Here is an 11,849-nt window from a genome sequence, read left to right as displayed (position 1 = left end):
CAATTCTTTTTCTTTCTTCTGATACTAGCAAGGCAACTTCTTAAAAGAACAGAGTTCTTTTGTGGCTCTGTAGGGGGTCATGGTGGAAAAGGTGATGGCACCCCACTCCAGTACTCTTGCCATGGACAGAGGAGCCTGGTTGGCTGCAGTCCATGGGGTCGCGAAGAATCGGACATGACTGAGCGACTTCACTTTCAATTTTCACTTTCATGCATTGGAGAAGGAAATGGCAACCCACTCCAGTGTTCTTGCCTGGAGAATCCCAGGGACAGGGGAGCCTGGTGGGCTGCCGTCTATGGGGTTGCACAGAGTCGAACTCGACTGAAGTGACTTAGCAGCAGCAGCAGCAGCAGGGGGGTCATAGTGACTTCCTCCTGGCTTTGTATATGCTTACCTGGCCTATGTATCCTTGGTGAAAGTGAAAGTGTTAGTCGCTCAGTTGTGTCTGAGTCTTCACGACCCCATGGACTGTAGCCTACCAGCCTTCTCTGTACATGGGTTTCTCCAGGCAAGAACACTAGAGTGGGTTGCCATTTCCTTCTCCAGGGGAACTTCCCAATCCAGGGATATAGCCCACATCTCCCACATTATAGGCAGATTCTTTACCATCTGAGCCACAAGAGAAGCCCAGTCCTTGGTGAACTTCACATAAAGTGTCAGTATATCATGTTGATATACGGTCCTTTGTCTTGAAAATGTATATGACTGTACCTTCTGACAGATGGAGTAGTTCTCAGAGCTTTCTGAGAATCTGCTTCCTAAGTTATAATCCTCAGTTTGAGTCAAATAAAATTCCCCTTTTCTTAACTTGATAATTAATTGAATGTTTGTTGACACTAATATTTATTTAAAATTTTGAGCGTTTCTAACCCTGTTGTCTGTTGTTTTTGCAGATGCTCACTCATGGTGCCTTTTTTTCTTATTGGTCGTTGGTAAGGAGTACATATGTATTTGCTATTGATCTACAAGGACACTTATGGCCTAAGACTGGGTTACTTTCTTTCAGGCAATGTTTTCATTTACCTCTGCATACAGGGAGCACTACTGACTGGGACCTTTGGCCCCTTCCAGGGTTTTTGGCTTAATCTGGAGCCAGGACTCAGAGCTTAGACTCTGTTATGGGCTGGACTCTGCCTCCCTCTACCTCTTAATTACTATGTTGAAGTCCCAGTTCTCAATACCACAGAGTGTAACCATGCTAAGTGATAAGGTCTTTGAAGAGGTGATAAAGTTAAAAAGAGACTGTTAGGATGGGACACTAATCCAACATGACTGGTGTTCTTATAAGAAGAAAAGAAGCTAGGGAGGCCTGAGTACGACCGTGTGAAGAGACAGCAAGAGGGTGACAATCTTCAGGCCAAGGAGAGAAACCTCAGAAGAACCCAACCTTGGGAGTTGGCACCTAGACCTTGGACATCTAACCTCCAGAACTGTGAGAACATACACTCTGGGTTTCAACCCCCTCCCCGCCTGTGGTCTGTTCTTACAGCAGCCTGAGCGGATGGATACCGGAGCCACAGCTCCTTCATTAGGACTTCCCCCCAGGGCAACCACAGTTTCCCTCCTGTGTCCTCATTCACCACTCTGGTTTTAGCAAACATTTTAATCTCTGCACCAGGGAAATTTCCCTTAATTCTGCAAGCTCACTGATGCAAAGGAGAGTATATTTCATTGGAGGTCTAGTTGTTTTGTTGGAGGATCTGTTCAGAGTCTCTAGTCTGACATACTGCCAGCAGTGCCTCAAATTCTATTGTTTTCTTAAGTACCAAATTCCCTGTTCTTTCTTCTACATCTGCTTGAGTCATCTCCCATGGTAATTGCTCTCCTTTTTAAACACTCAGCATTTATACATACATTGTTCATTGCCATTTGTGCTACCCTAGAATTAGTCCCCAACTATTTCCTTGAAATCAGAGGTCAAATCCTATACCTCCTCTCTCCCACAGCGCACTGTAGGCACTGATTTCACATTTATGAAACGAGTAAATGTAAAATGAGAAACAAAGGACCAAAAGTCTGTTAGCTGTCAAACCATGCCCTTAGGGCCTGTGCTCTGCAACAACGGAAGCCATCGCAATCAGAAGCCTGAACACCCCACCAAAATGTAGCCCCCACTCACCGCAACTAGAGAAAGCCCACATGCAGCAATGAAGACCTAGCACAGCCAAAAATAAATAAGCACACTTTCTAAAAAAGGTACACTTTAAAAATATATATGTGTTGGCTGTTACAACTACATTCATTGAACAGAACACTTGAGTCGTAGAACTGATGGTGGCTATTAAGTGGTCCAAATATGTTTTAACAACAAAAAAGATCACATTTGAGGCCTGATTCCCAGAGCCTTTGAGGAGTTAATGAAAAGATCTTGCATTATTCCTTAGAAACAACCCTGTAAGGACATGAACATTGAAGTAAATCAGATCTGTAAACCTAAGCTATTTTGCAAGTTCTGCTCTTACTGAGAAATAACAAAAGTAATAGAAACCAAATTTATCTTGCACTGCCTCATACTAGAAAGGAGAATACAGTCACCTGCCATCACTCGTGCAGCCTATTTGGCAATGATTTCCAGGTTCCTCTTCCAATTAAGAAGTAAGAAGAACCAAAGTTTTTTAGTTAAGTCTGTGTGGCAATAGATATTAGACTCTAACCACATGAAGTCCTTTGTCATATGGGGACTTGGTCCATAAATGAATTCTGAGTTTTAAAGTTACTGAGATTTCAGATGTGTTTTAGCAATTGTGTCATTTTACATTGCTGAAGAAATTAAAAAAAAAAAGTGGAATGTAAAAATTTAATAGTTATAGAGCCACATGGTCAAAATTATTTTATGATTTTAGAGCTTGATTTTTAAAAGGTTAACAATAAGATCCAACATAAAGAAGACAGATGAGCAATCGAGAAGCAGGAATGGAGGTGAGAGATGGACAGAGGCCCAGCCAAGAACCCTTGGGTACCAAGGTTATTACTTGGAGGTGACTCAGCAATCTGGAAGTGACCTCCCTCCCTTCCAGCCCTGAGGACTCCTTGAGAGGTTCCAAAAAGGTATCTGGAATCTGAAATAAGGCAGAAAGCTAGACGATATATATTACCCTTCCCTGTCCCATAACTGGGAGCATTCTATGGCAGCGACAGGTGAGCATCCGTGTTCAGTTTGTCATGATCTGAGAAACTGCTAGAAGCAAGCTTATCCTTAGACCGGTGTGAACACGAAAATCCTGGACTAAATTTTATTTAGATTTTTCACTGGGCTCCATTTTCCAGAAGGCTGTAGAATGAAAGGATCACGTAGCAGTCTAGTCAAAATTTCGATGATCTCTATAGGCGTCTAACTTCCTATTTTTCTTTTTCGAAACAAACTCACTAATTCCTTTAGTTTACCTTCCTTTCATCTGAGGGAAGGGGTGATACTCTCTAAACGGGCCCAGACAAGTTCCTTTCTAGCCTAACTCTTGTGTCATTAGTGGCTCACAGAGATGTATTTTGACTTAAGTGATATGTCTGCATCCCTCCTTTGTTAATAAATCTGTAAACCACTCTTTACAGAAATCCCTTCACTCTCTCATTTGGTGAGAAAAAAAAATCCATGATCCCAATTTCCTAAGAATCTGTGTAGCACACATACGTCAACTTCTGTCTTCATCTCATAGACACCATGATCAATTTCCTGTTGACTTGATCTGTCTCATGCATGTGCCATTACGTCTTATGACTAATGCACACCACCTTCTCAAGAGGACTTCAATAGCCTACCTGTAATTCTACTCTTTTGTAATAGACCCACATCTGGTTTGTCTTCCTGGTGTAGTTAAGGCAGGTGATATGGAGGTAATTTTTCTCTCCCTTTCCCCATGGGGATGGGGTGTCTGGTTAGCTGCCCATCCCTGCACTTTCTTTTGTCAGAAACAAAAGAAAGATGATATCCAAAGTGTTTTGGAGGTGGGGGAAGCACAATAAATAGTTTTAACTTATTACAGCTTTTACAGTCCAATTCTCCAAGGAGCATAAAAGCAGTACACTGAGGTAAGGCAAATGAGTCTAAGTGTCAGATCTCAGCTTTCCTGTCTCAGAGTACACCCAGAGAATACCTGAACCTCTGTGTAAGCCAATACCAAGGTTAAAAATACCACTCTGCACTCTGGCTGGGAGAGAGCAGGGCTTTACTCTGCTGAGGGGCGGCAAAGGCCAAGCTGCCCCTGCCTAGTCAGGGCATTCTCCTTCTGGAAGGCTGCCCAAATATTAATACAAGCATAGCCCCCACTATACTCTCTCAGAAGTGTTGTGGGACTAGTCCAGTCCTGAGATATCATCAAAAGCTGAGGAGAGTTGGGAAAGACTTTCTTCTGGGTAAAGTAGTATACTTTCCCTTCCCTGATAGCCAGCCACCTGAAATGCTATCACTGACAAATGCCTTTAGCTGAAGATGTGAAAAAGCAGCTCCTTTGGAGAGTGGTTGCCTCACAGATGGTTTGTTTAATGCTTGCATCAAAGAAACAACCAACAAACTCATGATTGTTGAAAAAGTCATATGTGCACATGGTAAAAGAAATCAAACAGTACAAAAGATTATACAGTAAAATTAATCTTCCACCCCATATCCTCAAAAGTTAGTCACTTAGTCATGTCCGACTCTTTGTGACCCCATGGACTGTAGCCCACCAGGCTCCTCTGTCCAGGGAATTCTCATCCTCAATCTCCCTGCAATTATGCCCATCAGGCTCTTACATATCCTCCCAGAAACAGACCATGTATATGCAGGCATATGTAAAATCGGTGTTCCTTTATAGCACCCCACCCTCCGTTTTTTACCTGCTTGTGAGCACACAGGTGTGGCTCCTTGCCCCGTTCCCCCCCCCTCTTTTTTTTGGTCCCTGACTTTTTTTTTTACTGACTAATTTACCCTGAGTGTAACTAAGCAGTTGAAGAAGGAGCATATCCTTCCTTCCCAGCTGCTCTCCAGTATTCCATGATTACCATCACAGAAAGCAAAGCTGACCCTGCTTAAGGAAGGTCCAGAGGCTCCATCTTTCTTTGAACAGAAGAAATGGCCGAGATCACTTGGAATTGGCTTGTTCCTATAAGACACAAGCTCGTAGAATGAATTATTCATGCCACGAAACACAGGATATTATTTAGAACTTGGGGTAAATGAAATTTTGAAATGAGGACTCTTGAAAACTGTGAGAACAGGGCAGAATTTCAATCTGGATTCGTGTTTGTGTCTCTTGATCTGTCCACTATGGGGTTAGGGTGTCGTAGGGACGGGGCAGAGCAGGCGTGAAGTGGATGGGCTAGATGGGGGCCAGAACCAGGAGTTGGGTCGGGCTAGGGCTGTGAGTTAAAAACTGGAGACAGATCCATTTCCTAAGAGAAAACAAGCATGTTTCCTGATTTCTTTTATGTCAATTTCTTCTAAGCCATATGAGACTACAAGTTTGTGACTTACAAGATCTTAAAGATAGAATTAAAAGTAAACTCCATCCATACAATGGATAAGGAACTAGTTTTTGTGTTTCAGGAGATTAAGATAAGTGTGGCCTAAATGAGTGGTAGCAGTTCATGCAGCTGTGTTACTTTATGTATTAATATGATTGTCATTTATGCCATTTGGCTTTTCAGTGGGACACTTTCTCCATTTTACAAAATACATTTAGATTCAGGTTGCACCTGAAACTCTAACTTTCAGATATAATTTCCAGGTTACAGGAAAGTCAAGGGATAGAGAGACAAGCCAAACCTCATCTAGAAGTCTTTAAAAACACTCCGGAGGCAGGCATTCTGCAGTCAACTGACTCCATGTCTCCAAATAGTCAGTGAGAATCCCAGGGACAGGGGAGCCTGGTGGGCTGCCGTCTATGGAGTCACACAGAGTCGGGCACGACTGAAGCGACTTAGCAGCAGCAGCAACAGCATGAGAAAAGGGAATGTTGTAGATTAAGACAATAGGGGACTTCCCTCATGGTCCAGTAGCTAAGAGCTGCCTGCCAATGCAGGGGACACAAGTTCTATACCAGGTTCCGGAAGATCCCACGTGCTGCAGGACAGCCCATGTGCCACAACTATTGAGCCCATGACCTCTAGAGCCTGTGCTCTGGCACGAAGAGAAGCCCCTGCTTGCCACAACTAGAGAAAGCCTGTGCTCAGCAATGAAGACCCAGTGCAGCCAAAATAATCTTAAAAAAAAAAAAAGAAAATGACAATAGGAGCTTAAGATAAGGTACAATGAAGGATCTTGTTATTGGGTCCTAGTTTATACAAACCAGCTATAAAGGATATTTTTAAGGACAGTTTGAGAAATTTTAATTTTAACTGGAAATTATATATTAAGGAATATAATTATATAATTTAACTTGGCTAAATGTGAAAATGTTCTTTTGACTCTAAAAAATGTTATTTAAAAAAGATGTCCACTGAAGTTAAAAAACAAACTGTGGGTTTCCCCCACCTCCCACCCCAAGACCTTGGTGTTCTTAAAATGAAGGTTACCAGTTCAGGATAGGGTGATGGGACGGGGCTACATTTTCACTTTCATTCTGGTGAAAATAAATATCACCGTGGGCAATCTCAGGTAGGGTGTGTTTGCTGCCTTGCCTGGCTGTCTTCCTTGAGTTGCCTCTTTGAAGGGGTTGAGTTCTTGTATTAAGTTTTGCACACTCAGCAGAGTGGACATGTGTTATGTAAAACCAAGGGTTCTGGCATCACACTCCTCAAGCCCTCTTACCCACATCCTGTCTCATTCAGCTGCAGATGTGGCAAGAGTCTCAGAGGCAGCACAGAAGGCCTGGACAGCAGGCAACCGGTGTCTGGGCCTCAGGCTACTGCGGGTCAGAGTGAACTGCAAGGACTCTGGGTGGGAGGGAAGGCAGAAATGGGGTGTGGGGGGCTTCAGGGCTTCCCTGGTGGCTCAGACAGTGAAGAATCTGCCTGCAGTGCAGAAGACACAGCTTCCATCCCTGGGTGGGGAAGATCCCCTGGAGAAGGGAATGGCTACCCACTCCAGTATTCTTGCCCAGAGAATCCCATGGGTAGAGGAGCCTGGCTGGCTATACTCCATGGGGTTGCAAAGAGTCGGACACCATTTAGCAACTAACACTTTCGCTCTTCAGTGTCCTCCAAGCAGACAGACCTCAGGATCGTGTCTGTGCTTTGACATTCTAAGTAAGGAATCCTTTCTTGGGAGGAGCCAAGGAGAAGGGCCACCTGTGATCTGGGCCCTCCAGCTTCCTGACGACTGGCTTGGACTAGACCTTGAGACACTTGCAGCGATGGCTGCCTGTGGTGGCTCCCAACCTGGACTGGATGAGGCACTCAGGAGCCTCTCCTGCTGCGGCTGATTCCTGAAGTTCCTCCCTGTCAGTCCTAACACCTCTCAGGCCAGGATCCCTGCTGGCTCTGAAGGCCGTGTCCTCCCACACATCCTTCTAACCTGCTGCCTTGTTGAGGGGCTGGGGGCAGTTAGGACGCCAGGTGGTATGTGTTCACTAGACAGGCAGCACAGCGCTCATCTGTCCATTAGCAGGAGGTTATGGATTAGGAGTGGTAGAAAGGGCATCTTCAAATAGACTTCTGTTTTGTTTGTTTGGTTTCGGGCCTAGTGACTGAAGTCTCTCTGGGAGAAGCTTCAGAAGTACCAGGAAGGTCTGGCCACAGGTTTCGGGCTCTATGTTTCACAACAATTATCCTTCCACTGCAGCGGGGTAAAGAAAAGTTAAGTCAGGTTCAGTAGTGGAACAAGGAACAAACGTTCCCAGGTTCAGAAAATCAGAACACAATGCATCATTAAAATACATATTTTAGGGAATTCCCTGGCAGTCCAGTGATTAAGACTCTGAGCTTCCACTGCAGGGGTGTGCCAGGTTGCTTCTGTTGTGTCTGACTCTTTGTGACCCCATGGACTGTAGCCCACCAGGCTCCTCTATACATGGGATTCTCCAGACAAGAACACTGGAGTGGGTTGCTATGCCCTCCTGCAGAGGATCTTCCTGACCCAGGGATTGAACCCAAGTCTCCTGCGTTGGCAGGTGGATTCTTTACCACTAGCACCACCTGGGAAGCCCTCCACTGCAGGGGCTGCAGATCAAAACTAAAATTCTGCAAGCTGTGTGGCTTGGCCAAAAACACCGAAAACCAGCCAACCAAAAACAAAATTGAAAAAAACCCCAAACCCAAATCGGAAATAACCGTATCTTATATGTCTTAACCATTATGGGGAGGTTCATCTTAGTTAGCATGCCTGAACTTCATCAGGGACTCCTTGGTGCCCAGAACCAGAAATCATCCCACCCCTGTCACCTGGGAGCCCTCACCGGCACAGATGAAAGGCAGGAACTTAGGATGGGTTTCCTCTGCCCCGTGGAAGGGGGAGTGGACTCATCAAAGTCTTGGCTTGAAGTTCTAATTCTAGCACTTGCTGGCTGTGGTGTCTCCTGCCCGCTTGGGGTTCACAGCTACCAAAGATGGCTGAGACACTGAGGTCAGGTTTTTGATGATGGGAGTGGTTCTGGGGTTTGGGAGAGAAGACAGCAGAGAGGAAAAGAGAAACGAGTGGAGTTCCTCCTAGGCCCACTGTTCTCAGAAAACCCAGCAAGACATTTGGTAACGGTCTTATTTAAAAATTATTAAACTTTTATACTGTTACTGATTTACAGTTTCTTTAAAAGTCTCTCAAATATGGCATTAGCACCTGGTGGAGGCAGTGCCCAGGGCTCCTTCCTGATGCCCCAGGCTGGGGTGGGAGCTGGCTGGGGATAGGGTGGAGTGGATAAATTTGCCTCCAAGCCTTAGATCACTGTTTACAAGTTCTTTCCTCTATGCCTCATCACTTAAGTGTTCATAAATAATGGCATCACCCTAGAGTGACGTATATCAAATAATGACAATGTCACCTTTATCCCCTATCTCCAGGACATCTCACTGCTTCACCTACCTCCTTAAGCTCCTCTCTCTTCTTGGGTTTCACTGATGAGAAACTAATCAAATGCTGCCACCTGCTGGCAAAATGGTATATAACTAAGGAGTTGCAGCCTGGAAAATGTTAAAACCTTGGGTTCTCAACCACCAGGCCATTCAGGCATGACCTAAATCAAATCCCTTATGATTATACAGTGGAAGGGACAACTAGATTCAAGGGGTTAGGTCTCATAGGTTCATAACACTGTACAAGAGGCAGTGATCAAAACCATCTCCAAGAAAAAGAAATTTAAAAAAGGCAAAATGGTTGTCTGAGGAGGCCTTAAAAATAGCTGAGAAAAGAAGTAAAAGGCAAAGGAGAAAAGGAAAGATATACTTATCTGAGTGAAGAGTTCCAAAGAATAGCAAGGAGAGATAAGAAAGCCTTCCTCAGTGATCAGTGCAAAGAAATAGAGGAAAACAGTAGAATGGGAAAGACTAGAGATCTCTTCAAAAAAATTAGAGATACCAAGGGAAGATTTCATGCAAAGATGGGCACAATAAAGGACAGAAATGGTATGGACCTAACAGAAGCAGAAGATATTAAGATAAGAAGATATTAAGAAGAGGTGGCGAGAATACACAGAAGAACTCTACAGAAAAGGTCTTAATAACCCATACAACCACAATGGTATGGTCACTCACCTAGAGCCAGACATCTTGGAGTGTGAAGTCAAGTGGGCCTTAGGAAGCATTATTACAAATAAAGCTAGTGGAGGTGATGGAATCCCAGCTGAGCAATTTCAAATCCTAAAAGATGATGCTGTGAAAGTGCTGCACTCAACTTTTGAGAATCCCTTGAACAGCAAGGAGATCAAATCAGTCAATGCTAATGGAAATCAACTCTGATTACACTTTGGAAGGACTGATGTTGAAGCAGAAGCTCCAATACTCTGGCCATCTGATAATAAGAGCTGACTCATTGGAAAAGACCCTGATGCCGGGAAAGACTGAGGGCAGGAGGAAAAGGGGGTGACGGATGAAATGGTTGGATGGCATCATCAACTCAGTGGATATGAGTTTGAGCAGACTCTGGGAGATAGTGAAGGACAGCGAAGCCTGGTGTGCTATAGTTCATGTGGTCGCAAAATGTCAGACACGACTGAGCGATTGAACAAAACAACAAAGTTTCCAAGTCAAGGTGCTTCGCTGTAAGTGACTGGGCTGCTGCTTTTCACACTATTCTGTTAGCAACCTATGAAGCAAAGAAGGAACCCACAACTGGACTTAAAAAGAAAATTGAATTTGGACATAGTTGTTTAAATCAAATAGTTTAGACTTTTTACACTGAAATAATTTTAGACACGTAGAGAAGTTGCAGAAACAGTACAGGGAGTCCTGCTTACCCTTTATCCAGCTATGCCTGATATTCACATTTTACATAACCACAGTGCAATTACTGAATCCAGAAGATTAATGTAGACACAATACTTTTAGCTACTCTAGAGACTTAATTTGAACTTTGACTGTTTTCCCACTAATATCTTTTTTCTTGCCCAGAATTCAGTCCAAGAGCTCACATTGTCATGTCTCCTAGTCTCCTCCAATAGTGACAATTCTTCAGTCTTTCTTGACCCTAACACTTTTGAAGAGTACGAGTCAGTTAATTTTCTATAATGTTCCTCAGTTTGTCTGATACTGTCTCATGATTAGATTGAAGAAATTTATTTTGGATAGTATACTGATGTTGATATGTGTTATTTATAGGTGACTCAGACTGTAAAGAATCTACCGGAAATGTAGGAGACCTGGGTTCGATCCCTAGGTTAGGAAGATCCCCTGGAGAAGGAAATGACAACACATTCCAGTTTTCTTGCCTGGAGATTTCCATGGACAGAGGAACCTGGCGGGGTCCATGGGGTCGCAAGAGTCTGACGACTGAGCAACTAATGTCTCCACTTTTTCACTTTTCACTAATGCTAACTTTGATCTCTCGGTTAAGGAGCTATCAGGTTTCTCTGCTCTGAAGTTACTATCTTTCCCCTCTGTAATTAGTAAGCATCTTCTATGGAGATACTTTGAGATTTTGCACATATCCAATTTCTTATCTTTTACCGACTTTACCATTCATCAATAGTTGTTGCCTGCAGCACTTATTATGGTGATGTTTGCCTAGTGGTGATTAACTAATTCAGTCTCTCCTTTGACATTTTTTTAAATTGAAATTCTACTGTAGTAAAGGCTGTCCCTCCTTCCCACTTATTTAGTCACTTATATATTTATGTTAGTATGAACTGGTAAATATCTATTTTATTGTATGGGTTATAATCCAATACTCATTATTTATTTTGCAGTTCAAATTGTTCAAACTGAAGCCTTTGGGAGCTCTTTTAAAGTTGTCTCCTATACCCTTCAACAGGTCTTATTGTTTAAAAAGTAATAGCATAATTAAGATATAACTCACATAAAATTTATCCTTTTATATTGTACAGTTCAGTGGCTTTTCACATTTTAACAAGATTGTGAAACTATCACCACTGTCTAAGTCTAGAACATTTTAATCACCCCCTGCAAAAGAAACCCCTCAGCCATCATCAGTCATTTCACATTTCTCTGTTCCCTCAGGCCCTGGCAACCACTAATCCACTTTTTCTTCTTCGGACTTGTTTATTCTGGACACTTCGTGTAAATGGGATCGTACAATATTTGGCCTTTTGTGTCTGTTTTCTTTCACTTAGCATAGCATTTTTGAAATCTGTCCATGTTGTAGCATGCACCAGTTCTTTTTATAGCTGAATAACAGCTCAATATATGAACATAATACAAGCTGTTTATTCACTTAGCCAGGTAATGAACATTTGGGTTGCTTCCACTTTTTTGCTGTTATGATTAATGATGTTATGAGCATTTGTGTACAGCCTTTTGGGTGAACATATGTTTTCAGTTCTTCTGGTTAT

The sequence above is a fragment of the Ovis aries genome, chromosome 7 (assembly GCF_016772045.2).
Source record: "Ovis aries strain OAR_USU_Benz2616 breed Rambouillet chromosome 7, ARS-UI_Ramb_v3.0, whole genome shotgun sequence".
Classification (NCBI taxonomy): Eukaryota; Metazoa; Chordata; class Mammalia; order Artiodactyla; family Bovidae; genus Ovis; species Ovis aries.
The sequence above is the reverse complement of the archived record's forward strand: the minus strand, read 5'-3'. Positions refer to the sequence as shown.